This window comes from Equus asinus, chromosome 7, assembly GCF_041296235.1.
Source record: "Equus asinus isolate D_3611 breed Donkey chromosome 7, EquAss-T2T_v2, whole genome shotgun sequence".
NCBI classification, from domain to species: Eukaryota; Metazoa; Chordata; class Mammalia; order Perissodactyla; family Equidae; genus Equus; species Equus asinus.
The window spans coordinates 52,738,324-52,762,315 of record NC_091796.1 but is presented as its reverse complement, the minus strand read 5'-3'; the positions used below and the strand labels follow the sequence as shown (position 1 = coordinate 52,762,315).

Sequence of the window (23,992 nt, the reverse complement as noted above, 5' to 3'; positions counted from 1 at the left end):
TGAGCACAAACTATACACACACACACACACACACACACAAAGAGACAGAGAGGGCCTGATTATACATATAGACTATATACACACTTTACAAACCCAAACTTACAAAAGGACAGCATTTGCTACAGTTTAGTTAGTGTAATAACCCATCTTTTTCAGCTCATATAATACCTGACCTTGACACCTATTATGAAATATGCACCACAAAGTACTTCCATTAGAAAGAAAAGAGAGTGGTTGGGAATTCTCAGCCCCAAGACAAATGTAGTTTAAGGGAGAAGGAAAAAGATAAGAAAATCCCCCTTTCCATCATTGCTCCTTATCCCTAAGGAAGTTGTCTTATAGGGAACAGGACTGCTGTCAGTTAGCCTTATATTCAAATTTAGTTCCACCCAATCACTAGTCATGCGACCTTAGCAAATTACATATACTTTCTGATCCTCAGTTTCTTTATATGTAATAAATACCTACCACATTCACGATTTTTCTGGGTATTTTGGAAAGGTATTTCAAAGATTTAAGTTAAATGTGATAATGCATATGGATGTAAAGCATAGCATCTGTTACAGAACAAGATTCCTTCCTTCCTTCCTCAACGCCCAAGAAGAGTAAATGAGTAGGAAACAGAAAAAAAGGATGCAAATGGAAAAATTATGAACTCCACATTACATCCACTCCTCCTTTTCCCAAGCCCTCTTTTACTTTCCTCATTTTTGCTCATCATCCCCAATCTTTTAAAGTTTTCCCATTCCTCACACTCTCTTGTGGGGTTAGAGTAGGAGGTACACTTCACAGTGCCTAGCAAGCAGGTGGGAGAACCTCGGGAAGCTTCTGTACTTAAATTCAGCTTAACACCAAGGCCTCACTGGGAGAGTCCTGGCGTCCGAATATGGAACTCAGAGTGGTTTTTAAATAGTGAGGACCTGGGAAGGTGGAGAGGGAGGGCGACTGGCAAGGCAATGGGTTCATCTACTGTGTAATCAGAACATTTACTCAGCCAAATATTTCATTTGTTCAAAGAGTTCAGCAGGTTAAAACAAAAACAAAACCCACGAAACTTAATTTAGAACACATTTACCACTGAAACATTGTTATACCTGTTTGTTAGGTTTTTACAGGTAAACTCTAACCAGAAAGGCTGACCTCACAGAAAAGACTTTTTCTGGGAAAAGATTCTGATTTTCAAAGAACTTACAAACTTTGGGAACACAATCTGCTTATAATCTTAGTTTCTTTCTTTTTTCCCCCAAAATCTATTTTGCAAACCTTAAAAAGCTAACCATTTTCAATTTTCCATGCTTCATTTTGATCTGAATATTAAAGAAAAATATCCAAAACAATTACTCTGACCTTTTGTCAATTAAAAAAATTAAATATGTTTTAATGTTGGTGAGTATTTTCCTGATACAATGTGGCAAAGCTGTCATCCCAATAGTCATGATTACCTGTAAACTGACATCACAACTATCTGCTTCAATGAATAAGTCATTATTTTTCTGCATTACATTACTGTAAAATAAATCTGAAATGCTTTTTTAAACTTTGCTTTCAAATGTGTCTTCTTATAGTAAAATTTCTACACAGGTGTTGCAGAGCCTGTGAACGTGAGTCACAAATATCTATAATGAACTAACATATAGAAAAACAGTAAACCAAGTTTTCCTGCCTAGAGAAGTGAATCAGTTTACTTGAGGCTAAATCTATCTAGTGCAAAGGGATTTATTAGAGTTTCAAAGGTATCACACAATAATACCATCAAAAACATAGAAGTATTATAATGGATTATCATACTAAAAACATCTCAAATTCATAAGAGCTTCATATTCATAGCCAGGTCCACCCAACTGTGAATTCCTAGACGGCAGCAGTCATGCTGCAATCATTTTTATAACATCAAAACTTGCACAGTGTTTGTCATACGGCAGGTTTAATCAATGTCCACTAATGAATGGAGTAACACTGCATTTGCTTGAGAAAGTCCAGGACCAAGCCCACAGGTCAGTTTTCTACTATAAGCTTTACTCACCTGGTATCTAATTTTATTTCAAATTCTAGACTCTGAAACATTTCCTTAAAACTTTATCAGTGTAAAAATTTCAACTGTGGTAAAACTACACATTTATATAAGGCTGAAAGGATATGAGAAGCCATCTAGTCTAACTACCTCCTGCTTCAAATAGTGAAACTGAGGCCTAGGGAGTTGACTGAGTTGACCAAAGCCACACAGCTCTTCACTGTCAGGAGTGGAATTCATATCCAGATGGTCTTCTCTCTTTTAGTCCTCTCCTTATTACAACATATTGCCTTCTCTGCTCCTTTTCAAATGCCTGACTGCTATTACTTCAAAAGTGTTCTTATCTGGAACATACTAACTGCATCAGAACAAAAGTTAGAAATCAATAAACTTGCTGCAGAACAATTATAAGTATTAACTTATGCAGCAAAGGCCACCAACTTTCTCCACCCCACCCCAATTTCTACTTAATGCTAAGAAACTGAAAGTTACATTTAAAAATTAAAGAAGTAACTAACATTCATAATTAATTTACGAAAACCTAGTCTACATATTGCTAGGAATAGAGGCTGAAACCGACAATCTTTAAGTTCCAGTGGTCAGTTCTTTCCTCCTAGTACTTCGTATCTCCACCCCGACCTCCAATAACCCAGCAGAAATATCCCAAAGAACTGTGCATTTTTTAACTCACATTATGTCCTTGGAGGATAAGAACATTAAGTCATAATTTTAATATTGATGGTCACTACTAAGGTGATAGGATACCTAATGTCCTGCTAAGTAGGTGCCACTGTGACAATGTGTACTGATTAACGTTCAAGCACATAATCTTCTGAACCTCTTCCTTCCTTCTGGTTATACAAGTTTGAGTGCTGCTTCTCTCAATACTCTCTATCCCCTATCCCAAATTACCCAAACCCTGAACCACCAAGTTCCAAAGCCAGGATTAGCAAAAGGAATTGTCTCTGTAGATTTTCCGACAGTAGTGGTAAAGGAGAAGACAAGATGCTGCTGCTCTTTGCTTGGCATGTTTATAAACTGAGCAACACTTCAAGAAGCAGCAAAATTTACCTATGGCATCTTCCAGTCTGGGGCTTGCCATATACAGCTGACGTCGCATCTGCGTTTGTTGATGTCCATCTTCTCAAACTCCAATAAGAAAGAACAACAGGAAAAAGAATCTAGGGTTCTTACTTGCAAAACTCAGGGAGCCACAGAGATATGTCATGTCTAGCTAGATCTAGAGATAATCTCTCTTGAAGGTGTTCCACTTCCTGGGAGAAAGTAGGAAGCCCAAAGAACCTGCAAATAAACTCTCCTGCCACCCCGCAAACAACAGGAACAGCAGCAGCACTTCTGAGAGACACAGCTCACAGCAGCACGTAGTATACGGCACATGCTTCCGGGAACCTGCAGTCATATATATATAATTAAACAAGGGAAACTGAAAGACACTGCTATCCCAGGTTGAGGGAGGGAATTGAGGCACACAGAGGCTTATATACTCAGTCGGGTACATTATCCTGTAGTCTGAAATTACCAGATCCTCTCTCTCTTTCCTGGAGAGAACTTCAAGATCTTAAAAGAGTAACACCAAGTAAACCCAATCCAGACCAGGATCTGTTACCATCAAGTCTGCTAGTTCCAAGACAACAGTAGTGCTGCTGCAGCCAACGATTCCTTGGCATACAGACACGTTAAAATGGTACTGGCAGCAGCACCAGCTCTTCTCTTTCACCCTCCGCTGTTACTATAGCTCCTATTGCTAAATCTGCCTCTGAGTTTAGACAGGAGCTGGATGGTTCATAATCACCCAGCAGCTGCAGCTGAGCAATACTCAGCCTAATTGTGGCGCTGGAGCAGCTGAGAGGAAGAAAAGAGATAATATATACCCTACCGTAGCCACACACAAACTGCCGCACACACTACCAACAAGATACCAAGATACTTGAATAGGAACAGATGATTTCCTTTAAAGAAATGCAGTTGCACCTCGCTGGAGGAACTTGTATTTGTATCACAGACGTGTTTAAATGTGAACTGAAGGTGACCTAAGCCATGAGGAGTTCTGAACAATGGAAGATCTTAACTAAAACTTCCTGTAAATATTCACACAACAAAGCCAGAGCCACAAACCTCACCTTATAACATGACTGAAAGTTCCTGTGATGTGAGAATTTGGCAGAGATGCGATCTCTTCTTCAACCCTACATTACAACAATGCGGAGCGACATCAACAACTGAAACAGCAAGCCATTATATAAAGCAAGTAAAGTAGCACAGTGCAATGAGTCTCAGCATTTTTGAAACTCCAACACCATGCTGTCATTTGCTTTCTTTTGAAACAAAACATACTCTTCCTTTAGGTGCCATATGGCACATCTTCATAAGGCTTAAGCAAAGGAAAACTTATTGTATGGTAAGAATTTCATGACATCCTTAAGAATATCAAGACTAAGGCTGAAATTACTGATCTAAAGAATTACTGTTCCAGAATGTAAAACTGGATTAAAGACTTATTACCTTGATGCCATAGTTAAGTTTTGAGTTTTAACTGTCATGTTACATAATTTTCTGAAAAATAGGGTATATTTTATACTTGATGAGAGAACAGTATCCATTAGTTTAACATATTTTACTTACCTATTTGTCACAAAATACAAGTCTAAAAGGATTTTTAAAGTTATTGAAACCTGAAGTCTTCCCTCAAAATATCAACATAATTAACATATATTATTCATATGTTAAAGTAGTTATATACACTAGCTGGTATGACAATTATGATTTAATAAGTCTAATCCTGTTTGCAAAGGACAGTCCTGGCAGTGTTCTAAAGTCAGTTACCACATGTTAAGTTCTTTATCTAAAACACTTTATAAAGTACATTATAAACAGGCCTCTTTAAAAAAAGAGAAAAAAAGTTTTATGTAAACTAAAACACAGATACAGAAAAGCACACAGAATACACGACAACGAATTATACTAAGGTCAACACCCTTCCAACCACCACCAGGTTAAAAGAACTTTGCCACAACTTCAGAAGCAGGGTCTCAATCACAACTTCCTCCCTCCTCCCATATCTTTACTTTTATATAAATTATTTCCTTGCAGGATTTTTTTTTAAATATAATTTTATCATCCAAGTTTGCATTCCTAGACACCAGAGCTTAGTACTGCTCTTTTAAAATTTTTGATATTAGGCTTTCTTTTTTTTTTTTTTACTATAATGACAACAGGAACTAATAAATGATCCCTACACTCACTAGATTAAGAACTAAATACATTTACAAAGAAAAATTACTCACATTAATAAATTATTTACTGCCTAACAAGATGCAAATTTGAACTTTGTATAAACAAGTCTTACATCACCCACTGGTAATATTTCACTTATACTGGGTCATTGCTATTTTTTTAGAATATTTATTCTTTTAACATTACATGGAGATTTATTTGCATAGACATTGATATTTCAGCTTAAGAAATTCCTGAATTAAAAAAAGAAAACTTAAACCATGTATTAATATTACACTTTAGCCATAAGTCAAATTCCACCTATCCCAGGAAGATAGGTCAAAGCTGTAATTTCACTTTCGGTTGAACAGAAAGGAGTCAATTTTGTGGTTTATGAAGTCAGCAAAAACATACTGCAAAACTAAAGCTATTATAACATTATGGTGGTTACAGCCGACTACATATTTTAAGAGTCCTTTTATGTTTTCTCCTGGAAATATGGCTTTGAACAGTCTTGTATTCAGATTCAGATCAAAGGCAGTTGTTTTTTTCAAATTTAGGACCCTATGAATTGTCAACCAGCATTCAAAATCTCCACTAAGGTTTAGCTAACGTCCAAAAATCAAAATACAATTCCCTTTTCTTAAATCTAACTATGACAGGAGTCTCATATATTAGCAAAAACAAAACAAAATACCTATATGGCTTAGTGAAATAAAACTTTCTTACAAAATAATATGTGAAAATCATATATGATGCATACAAGATCCTTGACTTCTAATACAAGACACTTCTTCCTTACCTGCCCATTCAAAATGCTTCCTGTCCACTGTGTGCCAAACATTGCGCTAGTTAAGGTATCAGATTTTGCCTTAAATGCATACAGTCACATGTACACATTTAGTGATATTTTCCTTAGTGTGTAGTTTAACTAGACATTTAACAGGATGGTTTAAACACACTTAGAATTATCAGGATACCTTTGGCACTGTAATCCTATAGTTACAATGCACGAGTATACCACAATCATATGCGTGTATATGTGAAATCATCTATGTGAAAACACACACCAGAGGAACATATATGTACGTAATAAAGGGAATGAACGTAAAGCTGTGATTCCACTAGACTTCTCACTCCTTCACTTTAATAATTTATAAATTGTTAGACCGTATGTTATTCCGTATCTGTTTCAATTAATTACAGAGAAAATAATTCAACCAAATCCGAACTAGGTTGTGTCCCGCTCACAAGAAAACAAAAATTAAAGCAGTCCCTACATCGGACTCGATTTTCGAAGAGCTTCTTAAACGTTGCCCCATGCCCAGTAAAGCCGAAGCTGGAAGCAATTATCAAGAAGAAAAACACACTTTAAAACAAAATTTTCTGTAACACATGCGGACAGAGAACCAAACCAAATGGGAGGCGGGGTGAAATAATACTGTAAAAGTGGATGCTGAATGGCATTTTTCCCAACCCCCAACCCAAAACAAAGGAAAACTTTAACATGTTGCGGTTTTCAATCAAACCAAGCGAAGCGAGAGGCTCCCCCACTCGCCCCCACACCCCCGCGCGCGCTCTCCCGGCACAGTTGCCGCTCGGCGTCAACCAGGACACAGACCCCCCCCAAACTCGGGGCCAGCGAGGGGCCGCTGCCCTCGCCCCTAACTTCGGCCGGGCCAGCCAAAATGAACCTCGCCTCCACCTCGCCGGGTGGCCCACACGACCTTAAAGAAGCGGGTGGGGGTGTCCCAAAGCTCCCACGACCTTAGGTCGGACCCGGGCGGGACCGGGCAGGACTGGACGGGGCGGAGACCGAGTCAGGGGGCGAGCAGGTAGCGCCGGGAAGGAGACACGCCCGCCGGGCGAGCCGGGCGCGGGGGGAGAAGTTTCTTCCCAACTTCCCGACTCCGAGCCGCCGGGGCCGGGAGTGGCGGCGCCTCCGAGCGCGGGAGGGCGGGCGGGCGCCGGGGCCTAGTGCAGCCCGGGCCGGGGTCGGCCGCGTCCGCGCGCGAGGCCCCGCCGGGTCCTTACCTGCCCTCCAGCCGCGCTCGCACGAGCCCCTCGGGCGGCGGCGGGGAGGGGTGGCGGGGAGGGGGCGGCGGGCGGAGGCGAGGCCCGCGGGCCCTCTCCCTCCTCCACCTCCACGTCCCGGGCGCCTGGCAGCAGCGACGACGGCACGGCCGGCCCCGAACTCGCTACTTCAGGAGGAGGGAATTCCCGGGCTCCCCCACCCCTCGGCCTCGCTCTCCACCTCTCTCCGCGCGGCGCCCGCCCCTTCGCCCGGCTCCGCCCCTCCGCTCCCCGGCGGGGGCGGGCGCGGGGGCGGAGCGGGGGCTGCGGCTACCTGCGCGCCGCCCGCCCGCTCACCGGAACTCGCGCCGCGCCCGCCCCCGGCTCGAGCGCCCCCCGCCTTCCGGCGCCGGCGCGCGCCTCCGAGGGTTGCGGGCCGTCCCGCCGCGAGCTCCGTCGGCTCCGAGTCCGAGTCACTTATCCCGGCCCAACATGGCGGCGGGGTCTGGGGCGGCTTCCCGAGGCGGCGCCGGCTGAGGGGGCGTGAGGAGGAGGCGCTTCTCCCCGCGGAGAGCAGGCCCGCGGCGCCCCTCCGCACGCGCGGACCCTGGGCCGCTGACTCGGCTGCCGCGGAGGTGGAGTCGGGGTCGCGGATGTCGCCCTCGCTCTGTCCCGCCGAGGGCTCGGGGCTTTGTCTTTGGGGGGAGAGGACAGGGTTGAGTGTTTTGGGTTGGCTGAGTGCGTCTCAGGACCATGCTGGCGCACCCTTTGTCGTCGATGGTGAAATCTTAGGCCAGCCGCGAGAGCCGGGGGGCGTTCCTAACGCCCTCCTCACCGTCCGGATCGCCGTCCCCACTCTCGCGTCTGGCCTCCTTCCGAGTCAGGGATCCTGTCCCAGCCCGAGGAGCTTCCTGTTGACTGTAGGTCGAACCAGCCTTGCCGGGAGGGGGATCCGAAGCCGAGTGCTATTGGCGACTCTCCCAGTCCTGGTGGCTTTGGCTGCTCTTGGGACAGCGTATTCTGATATGATCCTGGCCCCGTCCCAGGGAGGGAACTGGGATGGGTGTTATCCTGTTTGACAGCTGTGGAAACTGAGGCTGCGACCCTCTAGCAAGTGGAGCAGCCACAACTAGAGTCCCTGCCTATCTGAATCCAAGCACCTTTCCTGTTCGCCTTGTGGCCAGTCGCTGGAGGAGGGAGAGGATCCCCAAGGAACTGGGATGGAGATGAGGGTTGGGCTCGGAATGGGCTGAACGTTGAGGCTGTTTGCTGAAATCACTTCTGCCCTGTCAGACTCTTAGATTAACTTCCTCTCTGTGTTTCCTCTTTGGTGGGGTTATCAGAACTTAATGTGGAACTGTTGGTTTCCTTTGTCTGTGGTTTCTAATTCAATCATCTTCGACAAATATGAAATAGCACAATCATGTGTCAGTATTCTGGTATTCTAGGAACTCAGGATAAGTTTGAATTTTGAAACATGATTTTCTTCAGCTCACTAAGTGAACCAAAGGTAGGCATAGGCATTCACGTGAACAGAAGGTACACATAGCATGGAACGGTGCTTTCTTGGGTTTACTCAAACTTCATTTGCCATTGATTGTCTTGGGCATTAAAATCTTAATGTAGATTTATATTCAGCTTTTTTTTTAAAACTAGAAAACAAAGTCCTTGAGCTGCTTCTTTTCTAAACTTCTAAATAAAATGGAGATGGTATTTTTGTTGTCCTAAGGCTCAAAAAAAATCAGTTCTAAAATAATAGTTTACCCCAGTTCAAGGGGTGAAGTGGCTTTGAAGATGTTCTGTATGAACCTCTAAAGGTGGGAGAGGGTGTCAAAAAGCTCTCCTACATGTTATAGGTTATGTTGTTGTTGAATTTTCTTCTCTTCACCCTCATTTTGGTTCTTTTTATTACCTCAGTCCGTGTTTTCTTTTTTGAAATATTCGTTGTACAATGCCGAGTTTCCATCTTTAAATAACCTGGAGACTTTTAATCTTAGACTCACTTATTTCCAGGGATATTTAAAACATCGAAAAGCAGAACAAAAAACCAAAAAACAAAAGGAAGACAGACTCTCTGAAGTGTCCTTGAGTTTGGCATAATAGAAGTTGCTTTTAAGTGAAAACCTGTTCATTTTCAAAATGGACAAAGGAAGCAGCTGCCCCCCTGTCCTTCCACACAGCATAGAGTTCTGTCGTATGTGTTAGGGAGTGATAAGTGGCCTAAGTCTTGGAATGCCTGGGAGAGTCTGCTGGACGAAAAAGCTAAGAGAAAGCTTGAAACAAACAAAACGAATGAAATATGTTAAGTCCCTACAAAAGCGAAATGAAGTTTACTAAGGCTGACAATTATTTGACTGACTGAAAATTAAGAGATTTGGGGTTTAGCTGGGGCATGCTCTCTCTCACCCTGGAACGTGTGATTTTGCCAGGAAATGTTTGTGTTTAGGGTAAACCTCTCCTACCTGCTGTCAGTAATCGGCTGCTGCAGCTGCCTCGGTCACTGAGGCTGTGATGGTGGTTTTCTCTTCCTGGTGACTAGAAAGCCTGCAGTCCTCCACAGGGTGCGTCCTCTGGTCTCTCCTCTCTAATAATCGTCCCCACTTACCACGCCCTCAAAATGCCTTCCACTGGACTTGTGCTAACCACTCAAAGCCTGGATCTCCTCACATCCACCCAGTACCTGAAGTTCTCCTCACCACCTTAGCCTTGCCTCCTCACCTGCCCCTCCTAGGACCAATTAGGACCCCTCTCAGCAAAGATTTGGAAAATCAGGCAAAAGGAAAATATTCACCCTCGAATGTTAGGCTCATTGTGCCAAGCTTAGTGGAGAGGTGCGATAATGCATCAATTTCACAGTGCTCCTGCTTCCTTCATTGCCTCAAGGACTGGTGCTTGTATATTACAATTTTTATTTCCCCTCAATCGGGCAACATCTGTGTGAGAGAACCAATTCATCGGATGTGTAAGGATACATCCTACAATGAATAGGTGTAACAAATGGCATTCTTACATGAGCATCAGCAAATCCAGCCCGTTATTTTGCTCTGTTTTGTTGCTCTCTCCAGCTTCTAACTTCTTGGCTACCTGGTCCACAATCTTAGAATTCCACCCTGTGCCTGGTGTGCCTCTCCAGCTCCAAGACTATTTTTTGGAAGTCTAGTCTTTGCTGTTGGAATCTGCTTTGAGGTCATCTCTTGGTTTATTTCTCTGACTTCAGTTCTTTCTACTTCTCCCACAGTTTTGTCCCAGGCCTGTTGCATCTTGCAGAGTCTCTAGTTTCAGCTCTGGCTCCTCCTGGTACCCATTCTGCCAGTGCCTAGTTAGGGACCTTACCTATAACTTCAAACTTTCATACTCTCAACTTGGTTTCTTGCTCTGTCCTGCGACAGCACTTTCTAAGCTGGATGGCGCTTGGCATTTTCTTACTTGCCACCCACCTGGCAGAATATAGCATGCAGTGGACACCATTTGAGGATGTCTGTTTAACTCAAGTTCCTCTTCTCTGAGAACCAGTCCTCTACCAATAGCTAGAGTGTAGCCCTGTGATCTGAGTACCGCTACTCCCAGGCTCCAGCTTGGAATTTTGAGGGAGTGACACAAAGGTGACTCAGAGATTATTCATGGTGGCTGTGGTGGAGTTGAGAGTCCAGTGGCAGAAGATGAGTGTCCAGGAGTAGGAGAGTGCAGTAGCAGTAGGCAACAAGTGTCCTGTGCTGATGGTGCCTGCATCCTAAGCAGACCGTCCCTATGGCATGACCTGGACTCTGCCCTGCCTTCCTTAGTTCCTACCTGAGCCTGCTCCACCTTCTTGTCCATTCTCTGTACTTTCAAAATTAAATTCTCTTTCTGCTTAAGTAGAGACCTTCTCTGTTCTTTGCAAATAAGAAACACTGCTTAGTCTCTGCTGCTTACTTGTACTGCTGATGGTAAACTCAAGTGCTATGAGGGCAGCATCTCCTGTACATGGTGGGGGTTGGCATCGGGTGAGAGAGCTGGTTTTCAGAGAAAGGATAAAGCAGATACACAGTGAGAAGCAGGGATGAGATTCTAGGACCCCAACACTGACTCTAGTTGCCCTGAGCCACATGGAAGACCCCAGTCCTAGAATAGAGCCGGAAGTTAGTCCCTCCTCCTGCCTGCCCAGCGCAGTCATGCTTTTAGATCACAATGTAGCACACACTCTTTTTCCCAGCGTGCTAACTCCATCCTCAAAATCCTTCTCAACACAATGATTCAGGCAGCAAACACCTGAACCTGGTGTTAGATGTTGAAACCCGTTTGATATATCTCTCCCCTACAGGCTTGTAATTTCCTCCCAAGATCGGTATTTGTAATTCCTGTGGCCATTACCAAGTGTTGGCCTTTACTTTTCTGATACATTAGTCTGATGTGTGCTTATAATATGTCAGTGTCTCTGACATTGAGTTTAAACATGACTAAAATTGCTACCAGATTGCTACTTCCTGGAAATCTTTACAAATGGGTTATGAAAAGTAGAACATAACTTTGCTTGAAGGCAAGAAGTTAAACTTAGAATGTTTACCTACATCCGACTTTAGAAAAGAAACTATAAATCAGGCATGCTCTTATCTCTTAAGTTACCTGACACCAGATCATGAAATATAAAGGGTTGGTATTAGGGAACTTTATATTATTAGATATTTTGCAAGCTAACATTGTGGTTGGGGTTTTAAAGAATGTTTTTAGAATAAATCTATGGTTTTGAAACCCTGTTTTAAGATCCTTTTCAAAGCTAAACTTTCTTTTTCTATTTTCGGTAGTATAGATCATTATTTTTCACACTTGTGTCTGAGCAAATTAAAATATGACCCGATCTTATTATGTGATATAAACCATAATTTGTGAACTTTAGCAAAGTGTATTTATGCCTCTTTGACTTAGATGAATGGGGCTTTTGAGTACTTGAAATAGCTACTTAATTTTTCTTCTTTCTAAGGGAATAATACCCAACAAATATTTAACATAAGATCTATGCTTTGACAAAATGCTTTAGGTCATGTGAGTGAATTAATGAGCCTGGCAATACAGATACTAGAACTGATAACAACAACAATGGCTATCTTTTCTTGAGCCCTCACCATAAGCCAGGTGCTTTACCTGCTTCATCCACTGAATCCCCATAATCCCCCTGGAGGTTGGTAGTATTATCCTCGTTTACAGCTTGGATTCCTCAGGCTTGGAAAGGTTATGTAACACACAACTAATAAGACTAAATGTTCCAAAACCTTTTCTGCTGAAAGTCATTGTGATTACAGAAAAGAAATTATTTTTAAATGTTATTTCTTTTTTGTAGTTATTGCTGAGGAAGATTCGCCCTGAGCTAATATCCATGCCAGTCTTCCTCTATTTTTTACTATGTGGGCCATCAGCACAGCATGGCTGCTAACAGAGGAGTGTAGGTCCATGCTCAGGAACCAAACCCAGGCTGCCAAAGCAGAGTGTGCTTAACTTAACCGCTAGGCCACCAGAGCTAGCCCTAAATGTTATTTCAATGGCCATTTAAAACAGCATTTATTTCTCCTAGTTCTGGAATAATTAAAATTGGCAAATTGTCTTTATAATTAAGAGTGTATAAAAAAGAAATGTGGAATGCTAAGAATTCATAGAAAATTTTTCTTTCTTTTTACCTTTCTTTCTTCCTTCCTTCCTTTCTTTTTTTTCTTTCTTTCTTTTTTCAGGAAGATTAGCCCTGAGCTAACATCTGCTGCCAAACCTCCTCTTTTTGCTGAGGAAGACTGGCCTTGAGCTAACATCCATGCCCATCTTCCTCTACTTTATATGTGGGACGTGTAACACAGCATGGCTTGCCAAATGGTGCCATGTCTGCACCCGGGATCCAAACTGGCAAACCTGGGCTGCCGAAGTGGAACATGCAAACTTAACCACTGCGCCACTGGGCCAGCCCCTAGAAAATTTTTTATTTTATAGTTTTAGATGCGTAATAAAGGGTTGGGAGCAAACCTAAAAAGATATATAAGACTAGCCTAAAAACAATGAATTCAATTTAGAAAAACAGCACGTATTAAATATAACTTTCTGGTGCTTAGTATTTGGCATCTATTAAGTCTATCTTCAAATGACACCTCCTCCAAACATGGTCTCAGACAAGGAACCAAATATCTGAGAAATGACTCTATGTATAGCATAAATAATTACCTTACCAAATACTAAATATCTAAGTTAAGTCAATGTTAAGGTTTAAATTTTAATCTGCCAAGGCTAGATAATTGAAGGTAAGCCTTCCATGGTAACCATAACTCAGTGGTTAGATTCAGTAAACAGTTAATAATAACCCAACACTAGGTAAGGTTTAATATTTTAAAAATCAGCTTATTCCTTCATAAAACATTTATAGAATATCTCCTGATAAGTTCTGTATATTTTAGTTTATATTAAAAGAAATCTTAAGACTTAATTAACTTGGAGAAATGGAAATTAATGGCAGGAGACTTTCTTTGTATTGAAATCCAAGGAACATAAATATCAATAGGTTTTCAAAGATTTTATTGGGAGTTTTTTTTTAGAGAAAAAGGAATTAATAGCCCACCAAATTTAGTGTTAAAATACATAGTTTTCTTTTGGAAAACTTCATTAGAGACTTAAAAAAATCCAATTTGTCTTTTAAAAAATTTTTTGTTTTAACTAAAAGAAATATCCACTATTTTTTGAAAAAAATATATCTTTTAGGGGTCAGCCGGGTGGCACAGTGGTTAAGTTGTTGAGTTCGCACGTTCTGCTTCCGTAGCCTGGGGTTTGCCGGTTCGGATCCTGGATGCAGACATACAAACTGCTTATCAAGGCATGCCATGGCAGGCATCCCACATGTAAAACAGAGGAAGATGGGCACGGATGTTAGCTCAGGGCCAATCTTCCTCAGCAAAAAGAGGAGGATTGGTGGCAGATGTTAGCTCAGGGCTAATCTTCCTCAAAAAAAAAAAGTCTTTTAGCTTTATTGTCATCACCATAATTTTCATTTATTTATACTGGACTAATCTACAATCATTTCAAATTATTTGAGCCCTGAGTTCTGGTAATTAATTTGGATGGGCTTATGTCCTTCTGAACACGTGAAACCATGTTTACTAAAGAATCAACAACCATGCACTGAAGAATCAAAGAGTACACAATGACTCACACTTTGAGGATGCTATTTAAATAATCTAAATATGACTAACTTTAAAGTAGAGATTTTTCTTTTGGAGACCTGATAATTTGGGCATTAAATAGAAAATTGGCACTCATGCTCATTTTACACAAAATTAATTCCAACAAGTTAAAATAGAAGCAAAGCCAGAGACCAAGGAATGGATGTTTTGAAAACCAAGGACTGGAAAATTTGGTTTATATGATGGTGAGGCACTTTTAAAATTTATTTGAACTCCTGTTCAGGAAAATATTTAGATTCTCCTTAGACCTCTTAAGGACCAATTGTCTAGTTGTGGATTTTATTTGAAAAACTTGAAACAGAAAAAAAAATTCCTCCTCTTGTAAAAGGTTCCAGGTCTCACATGTTCTCTGTAAAAATCACTCATTTCCTTTGAGATGATGAGCTATACATTCAAAGAACAAAGCTTTCCTGAGTCTGTTTAGAGTGCATAGGATCCGTTCCTGAGTGTTTCTCATGCACCCTCAAGAACCTGGTAGATTTTTTTTTTAAAAAACCAAAGAATACAGAAATTTATATAAAATCTTGAGATGGTTAACAGTGCAGAATTATGCAAAGTCTTAGCAAGTGTTTGATAAATTTGGTCACTTAGACAAATATATTTATTAAACTTTACTTACCTTAAGATAATCAGTTTGAAAATCCACATAAAGCTATGAGAGTGGAAAGATCTCTGGACTTGGAGTAAATATTACTTCCGGTCCTATGGGTAGTGGGTATGGGGTTTCTTTTTGGTGACAATATTCTGGAATTAGATAGCGGTAATGGTTGCACAACTTTGTGAATATACTAAAATCCACTGAATTAATTGTATACTTTAGAGGGTAAATTTTATGGCATGTAAATGATGTCTCGATTAAAAGAAAATCTGGTTCCGGAATTTTGTGCCCTTATGTAGCAATGTAATCTTTTATTCCCCAGCTTTACTGAGATAGAATTGACATGTAGCATTGTGTAAGTTTAAGGTATACAACGTGATGATTTGATACACATATAAATTGTGAAGATTATCACAATAAGGTTAGCACATCCATCACTGTTTATGCTACACAGAATAGATCAAAGGAATAAGTACAAAGCACATAAATATAAGGAAACCAAGACTATTGTGTGATTTCCAATGGAAAGAGTAGGATACTGGAACAACTGACTACCCATTTGGAAAAAGAAAAATTTCTCTTGAAGATTTTGTGCAAATTTGCCATTCATATTTCTAATTGTGTGAATTGTCTTTTACCAACTTTGCATGTAGGTGTGATTGATTATCTTTTCTTCATAAATATATATGTCTTCTTTATATTTTAAAAATCTGAATTCTTTATTTTTCATAAACAATGGCAACATTTCCCCAAAGTTTTCATGTGCCATTTAACTTTCTTTTCTTTTAATACAGAGAAATTGAAAATATTTTAGTCAATTTATCAATCTCTTTGCTTTCTTTTAAATTAGCATTCTTAAAATTTCCTTTCCAATCCTAAAATTTTTTACATATTTTTCTAGTATTTTTTTGATTTTCTTTCACATTAAAAGAATACATTTGAATATGTTTGATGTTGTAAGATATGAAGCAGTGATCTAATTTTCTGTTTTTTCCAAATGGATAGTCAGGTTTCCCAGCATTCTACTCTTTCCATTGGAAATTACATTTATTTCCATTTTTTGCCTAACTGCTCTGACTAGGACTTCCAGTACCATGTTGAATAGGAATTGTGAGAGTGGGCACTTTTGTCTCATTCCTGATTCTAGAGAGAAAGCTTGCAGCTTTTCAGCATTGAGTATGATGTTAGCTGTGGGTTTGTCATTTATGGCCTTTATTCTGTTGAGGTGTGTTCCTTCTGTACTCAGTTTGTTTTGAGAGCTTTTACATGGAAGGGTGTTGAATTCTATCAAATGCTTTCTCTGCATCTGTTGAGAGGATCATCTAATTTTTATCCTTCGTTCTATTAAGGTTGTTATCATGTTTTCTAGCTATATAATCTTGTTTCCCAAGTTCTTAACACTTCAGTTTTCTCCAGTGTAAAGTGAGGGAATTTTATTAGATCAATGTTTTTCACACTGTGGGCTGCCATTCCTCAGGGAGTGGCAAAGTCAATAGTGGATGGCAACCAGCGTCTTTGAAAGAGTGAAACAAGGAAACATGAGAGTGCACTGCATATAATGGGTTTTTTTTTTGCTAAACTCTTGTTTCCCTTATACATGTGTCCATACTAAATCATGACGTAAAATATTTTTTTTTCACTGTGGGTTACCATAAAAAAGTTTAAAACCCACAATATTAGCTGATTTGTAATGTCCCTCCTTCCATAAAATTCTGTCAATTTACAGTATTCAATTTGGCAGTAGCAAAATCTCCATTTGATCTTGTAATACTTGCAGGTAACATTCTTTGAATACTTAGTGTGTGTCGGAGGCTGTTCTGAACTCTATATATTAACTCAATTGTCATTGCAAACTGAAGTAGTACAATTATATAATCCTTCCCATTTTATAGGCAAAGAAAGTGAGGCAAAGAGAAGTTAATAACTAAGACAAAAGCGTATAACTAGAAGTGATAGAGCTGGAAATTGAATCCACATAGTTTAATTTTAGAGCCAGCTCCCTTAACTACCATATCATTCTATCTAGAATTCTGGCAATAAATTTTTTAAAGTTTTAAATTGACCTACAACCTTGTAGTCCTCCTCCATTTAATATTATAAAATTATGTATTTTTGGTGGTGAATATTTGTTAAAAAGAAAGTTTCCTTGGTATTAAATAAACCACATTTGAGAAAGCATTGAAAGGGGTGAGGGAGGTCTCTTCAGACCATCAACTATCTTCCCAGGGCCCTCTGTAGATCTCAAGGTTTTGACTGAATAGCAGAAACTTTACACTTAAAAAAAAAAAGATCTCTGTGCAATAAAGAATCTTCCCTTAAGAAAAAATAAAAACTCCTATAATTCCTTTGTTTCATTCTATTAGTGTAAAGATTTCTTCAACTTTACTTCCTTGCATTTGGCCACACAAATGTCTAGTGTTTTCCCTCAGATCAGAATTGCTCGAATTAGCTTCCAAGGAAGGCAAATGATAGTAAGATACATGAGAAATGAGAAACAGAATTCAGATGCATGGCTGAAGTCAGTGCAATGAAAACAACAAGTGCCACATTCTCTGTCTCCCTATCTTTTTTCTTTTTGATGCTAGCTGTGTTCTGTGCACACACACACTCACTCTTCTATTAGTTCAACAAACACGAAAATTATTTTGACATGGTCCCTGCTTCTCAAGGCGCTTCCAGTCTCTTGGCAATAAAAACTGGAAACTATCATTTGTCAAGTGTTTGTCCTTTAATAGGCATTTGCCCTGATTTATATGCTAACTCATTTAAATTAGTCTTCACCACAATCTGTGAGGTTATTCCCCTTTTCTAAAACTGAAACTCAGTTAAAATAATTTGGTATTAAAAGATCCAGATTGAGTTAAGCCCCAGATTCTCTGAGCCAAGCCTGGTAGTTTTTCCTGCTAAATGGCTTTGAAATGTTGCTGTCTCCCCAAACGCACCCTCATACACAGTATACACGTGTTTAATGTGTTTTCTGTTGTGGCGATTATTTGAAATAAATGTAATATATCTACCCAAATGTTTCCATTCTTTAGCTTCCATCTGCCCTGGGATGTATATTTTACTATTAAAGAATATTTAGAAGATTTAGTTTACCCACAGGGACTTTTAATCTTTTACCTTTGTTCAGCTCAAATCTTGAATATTTCCTTTTTATTTACAGTCACGTATATATTTTTCACATTTCCTTTTTAATGCTTCACTGTAAATTGTTAAATTTAAATCCTACTGCGAATGCCTAATGGACCAAGAACAATTTAGCTATTCAGATAGAATTTTGCAAATTCATCGTGGAACTTAAGGAGGAAAGGAGACCCTGGCTGAGCTGTTTTTTTTAAAACTATAATCCTATCCTTGGAGCAATGCTTGAGATAATGATCCCCACAAAGAATGTAAGTGATGTAAAGAAAAAGCATTTGTACGAAATAAAATGAGGGGTGAACTTCTAACCTGTAGGAGCTATTTTGGAAAAATCAGATTATAAACTTCTTCAAGGCATAGGAAGGACACATTTAACAGAGATTTTAGCCAAGTAGGAATAATGCAGAATCAGGGTGAAGAGTTTAGTGTGATTAGCTACATGCAAGTTTTCTGGCCATTTATTTTCTGAGGCAGGTACTGTTTACTTCACAATTACTGAGTGCCAGGGAAATTACTAGTACTTTACAGCATCATAACTCATTGAACCCCTCAAAATAATCCTATAAATTTGGATATTAATGAAGTTAAAAATCTCCTGAGAGTCAGAAATATTCTTTTGTGATGAATATCTTTTCAATTTATACCAAATAAAAAGATAGAGAATAAAATTCTAATTTATGAATTTTCAAGATGAGGGAACTGAGACTTCGCAAGACTAATGTGCCCAAGCCTGTGCAGTTAGAGCTGGTGGCATCAGAATTTTAGTCTGAGTCTGATTCATAATCACTTCTCACCACTGCTTCCAAATTAAAAAGATGCTCCCAGCCCTGCCCTTTTTCTTAGAGAGCCCAGTTCCTTAACCACATTCCAATAAATTTCAACTGCAAATTGTATATGGCTTAGGCATTTTTCAAAAGCTAGAATTTAATTATTATTTTTTTAAATATATATTTTTTATTTTTCCTTTTTTCTCCCCAAAGCCCCCTGGTACATTGTTGTATATTTTTAATTGTGGGTCCTTCTAGATGTGGCACGGGGAATGCTGCCTCAGCATGGCCTGATGAGCGGTGCCATCTTGGCACCCAGGATCCGAACTGATGAAACCCTGGGCCGCCAAAGCGGAGCGCGCGAACTCAACCACTAGGCCATGGGGCCGGCCCCGAAAATCATTATTGTTACTCAAGAAATGCTTACTGTACTTAATGAAAGAACTATAAGAATATATCCTGCTTTTAGAAGCTTAACAACTAAAATATTATATGCAAAGAGGCATAATAGCTCATAGTTGACACATGCTAATGAAGAGCATAAAAAATAAAATCTTTGGGAATTTAGAGTAGAGGAAGATCTTAGGCTGAGGCAGTTGAAAAGGGCTTTGAAAAGGTAGTGGGACATAGTCGGGAAAGACAGTTCCATAAAGGCATTCCTCTAAGGGAAGATGATGGCTTAGGCAGCACTTCAAAGCCCCAAATGTGCATGACGATGGATGGAGTGCTAACGAAGCCAGAAATGGAGGGTTTGGGCGGGAGATAAAGGTGCCTGAGACTCAACACTTACAACTCTTGAATTTGAGCATGAATTTTTCTATCAAATGTCTCCAACTCTCATTCTTCGGAACTTTTCAAGGGTGAGGGCTTTATCTTATCTACCCTGATATCTTCAGTACTTGACACAATACTTTCAGTGGCTGACACAGAAAAGACATTCTGCAAATATTTGTTGAATGAATGAATGAGTCTCAGATTAAGTGAATACTCAAGGTCAAACAACTAGAAAGTGAGAGAGTTATGACTAGAGGAATCCATTTGTTTTACCCGATTCAGACATGAATTGTGAAATGTTACAGAATCATTATTTTTCCAATCTCCTTTGCTTTTTGGAAATTTTCTTGGGTGGACCTTAAGAAGCTTGTATTAGTCAAGGTTCTCCAGAGAAATGGAACCAATAGGATGTGTGCGTGTGTGTGTACCTATTGAGAGAGACAGAGAGAGAGACTGATTGACGACTTATAAGAAATTGTCTCATGTAATTATGGAGGCTGATGAGTCCTGAGATCTGCAGGGTAAGTCAGCAAACTGGAGACCCAGAAAAGCCAATGGTGAAGTTCCAGTCTGAGTCTGAAGGCCTGACAAGGAGGAAGAACCCATGTTTTCAGGTCTAGTTTGAAGACAGGAAAAAGCCAATGTCCAGTTTGAAGTCAGTCAAGCAGCAGGGTCTCCCTTACTTGGGGGAGGGTCACCCTTTTTGTTCTATTCAGGCCTTCAACTGATTGGATTAAGCCCACCCACATTAGAGAGGGCAATGTGCTTTACCCAGTCTACCCATTGAAATGTTAATCTCATGGAGAAACGTCCTCACAGACACACCCAGAATAATGTTTGACCAAATATCTTGGCAGCCTATGGCCTCGGCTTTTTTTTTGATTTGCATTTCCCCGATGATTAGTGATGTTGAGCATCTTCACATGTGCCTATTGGCCATCTGTATATTTTCTTTGGAAAAATGTTCATATCCTCTGCCCATTTTTTGATTGGGTTGTTTTTTTTTTTTGTAGTTCATTTGTGTGAGTTCTTTTTTTTCCAATTTTATTTATTTTTTTAAATTGCAGTAACATTGGGTTATAACATTATATAGCTTTTGGATGTACATCATAATATATTTGGAATTCTGTGTAGATTGCATCATATTCACCACCCAAAAACTAATTATAGTCCATCCTCTCACATGTGAGCCTAATCACCCCTTTTGCCCTCCCCCCTCCCCCATGGTAACCACCAATCCATTCTCCGATGCTATGTGTTTGTTTGTTGTTGTTTTTATCTTCTACTTTGAGTGAGATCATACGGTATTTGACTTTCTCCCTCTGACGTATTTCACTCAGCATAATACCCTCAAGGTCCATCCATGTTGTCACAAATGGCCAGATTTCATCATTTCTTATGACTGAGTAGTATTCCATTGTGTATGAATACCACATCTTCTTTATCCATTTGTCCCTTGATGGGCACCTAGGTTGCTTCCAAGTCTTGGCTATTGTATATAATGCTGCAATGAACATAGAGGTGCGGGTATCTTTATGCTTTTGCGTTTTCAAGTTCTTTGGATAAATACCCAGCAGTGGGATAGCTGGATCATATGGTAGATCTATTCTTAATTTTCTGAGGAATCTCCATACTGCTTTCCATAGTGGCTGCACCAGTTTGCACTCCCACCAGCCATGTATGAGGGTTTGCATCTCTCCACATCCTCTCCAACATTTGTTGTTTCCTGTCTTGTTAATTATAGCCATTCTGAACCGAGTGAGGTGATACCTCATTGTAGTTTTGATTTGCATTTCCCTGATAGCTAATTATATTGAGCATCTTTTCATAGGCCCAGGCATGTTGATGCATAAAATTAGCCATCACAAAGCTTTATCATTCACAAGTAATGTGGTCACTTGAATAGCCCAAATCTATTCCACTGAAACGTCACGGTCTATATATTTAGCTCTAAATGTGCATTTACACAAGTCCCTTTGGTTGAGGTAGTACAGTATGGTGGTGAGGAGCACCTCTGTTTGGGTTCGAATTCCAGCTACCACGTGTGTGACCTTGACAAGTTACTTCTCTTAGTGTCAGTTTCTCTATCCATAAATTGGGAATAGTAATTGATCGTCCACCAGAGAGCTGTTGTTATGAGAATTAAATGAAACAAGAGCATAAAGCACTTAGTACAGCGCGTGACTTATCATAGGCACTCAGTAAGTGACGGCTACTATTTAATAAGAAATATTAATAAAAATTTAATGAATGTGGCATACCACTACTACTTCTTTGATTCTATCACCTATATATTCTTTTAAAATGTTGTTGTTTTTAATTTTAAACACTTCAGTGAAATAATGACACTCTTCCAGCGCAAGTACCATTCATTTATATTTCTGTCCTTAATTCCTAGTATAATGCCTGATACATAGTAAACGCAGATAAAAATTTTAAGAATACTTAATATTGTATCAGGAAAAATATATGGTTTAGGATATTAGAATTCTGTAACCCTAAACACATACAAATTTTGAGAATAATATTTCTTATGTACAAATGTTAACTTGAAATGAAGCATCTGGAGAAGTTATAATAGCAGAAGGCAGATTTTCATTTAATAGTTGTCAATTCTGTTGCCTTATTAACCTGCAAGTCTAAAACAGTTTCCATAAACAACTAAAGATGACATGAACTTTTAGTTGACTCAATCAATAAAGTATGTAATTTCTTTGCATCACAACATCTTTAAATCTCACATAATAATGGCCGGCCTGGTGGTGCAGTGGTTAAGTGAGCATGTTCTGCTTTGGTGACCCTGGGTTCACCGGTTCGGATCCTGGGTGTCAACATGGCACTGCTTGGCAAGCCATGCTGTGGTAGGCATCCCACATATAAAGTGGAGGAAGATGGGCATGGATGTTATTTCAGGGCCAGTCTTCCTCAGCGAAAAAGAGGATGATTGGCAGCAGAAGTTAGCTCAGGGCTAATCTTCCTCAAAAAAAAAAAAAAAAAAACAAACCTCAGATAATAATACCTTACATAGAATTATACATTCTACTTTTCAAATTATTTGAATATACTACCACATTTGATTTTTGCAACAATCTTGAAGAATGAGTAAGTGGATGTCATGACCCCAATTTTACAGGTAAGAAAACTGAGGAATGAAAGTCCAAACTAGTATGCCAAAAACCAAACATCAAATTAATGACTGAGCTAGAAACTTTTAGTGTGCTTTCTAATACCCCATCTTCATTAGAATAACTTCCAAATTCCTAAATAAAAAATATCAGCATGGTCTTCTGTTAAGAAGATTTTCCTTCAATATATGTGATTATTAGGCAGTATTTATTCCATGTTAAAATCTCTAAATTTTATATTAATAGGAATGCAAAGTGGACCTTCTATATATCATAACACCAGGAGATAATAGTCACAGTAACTAATTTTATACTCTTGAGTATTATTTAAGGTAGTTTGGTTCATTAAATAATATCACAAACTCTAGATGATAGCTTTTCTTAAAGTTAGAGTCTTGGGTTTGATGCTGCGTTTTTCTGTTACTATAACATATTTTCCATGTTGACAGGAAAGCGTTTACTCTATTGTCTTAAACACTCAAAAATTTTTTTTAAAAATAGAAGTGTGATATGCAGTGGAAATAAGAATAGTTTTTGTAATTTGTCATAGGAGTCATATCCTTAACACCAATTTAAGACTCAAATCTTTTTTATTGAAGTTATAATTTTGACAAGATGATGCAATCCTTAGAATTACCCCAATCCTGCCATTCTGATGGTGGAATTACTCGGTATCATTGCCTAATTTTCTCCTGCTATTTCATCCCCTCAGTCTCCAAAGGAGAATAAATTCCAGTTGGTTTCCAAAAGCCTCCACTCAAATGGCTTTCTGGTAGTTTCGAGTGGCAGGATCAGGTCTTTCTCTTCTTTTATACCCCCTCTTACAGTACCGAGAACAACGCCGTGCATGTGGAAGGCACTTAAACGTTCTAGACAAATGGAAATAGAAATGAAATGGGTTTGGAAGAGACCTGGGAAAGTCTAGGATAGAAGAATTGGAAGACTCTTTGTTAAAAGTGAAGATGAATAGATCCCTCAACACGGGGACATCAGAAGTGACAATCCTGTGTAGCAATGGGTGAGAAAAAGCAGAAAATAAGGGGAAAATAGAGCAGGCACAGAGGCAGTCCGAGGAAATAAAGGCAAGCTTTGACCATGAGACTAAAGACGAGGGGGAGTTAGGGGAGGGAATGACGTCA

The 23,992-nt window shown here is 39.6% G+C and overlaps 1 protein-coding gene and 1 long non-coding RNA gene across 8 annotated transcripts in view; one reads left to right on the top strand and one right to left on the bottom strand.

Moving 5' to 3' along the window:
- Window positions 1-7,760, bottom strand: part of YES1 (YES proto-oncogene 1, Src family tyrosine kinase) — a 79,661-nt gene extending 71,901 nt beyond the window's left edge. For 2 of the 7 annotated variants that reach the window (XM_044773568.2, XM_044773571.2), the window contains exon 1: window positions 2,162-2,299. The gene's annotated coding sequence lies outside the window, so the exon portion shown is untranslated. Of the gene's footprint in view, window positions 1-2,161; window positions 2,300-7,279; window positions 7,524-7,615 lie in introns of those variants that run through there. The other 5 variants (XM_070513365.1, XM_070513362.1, XM_070513363.1 and 2 more) reach the window with 5 other exon arrangements.
- The window catches only part of LOC139045672 (uncharacterized), a 129,756-nt gene that overhangs the window by 89,855 nt on the left and 15,909 nt on the right, over window positions 1-23,992 (top strand). The gene's annotated exons all lie outside the window — the stretch shown is intronic.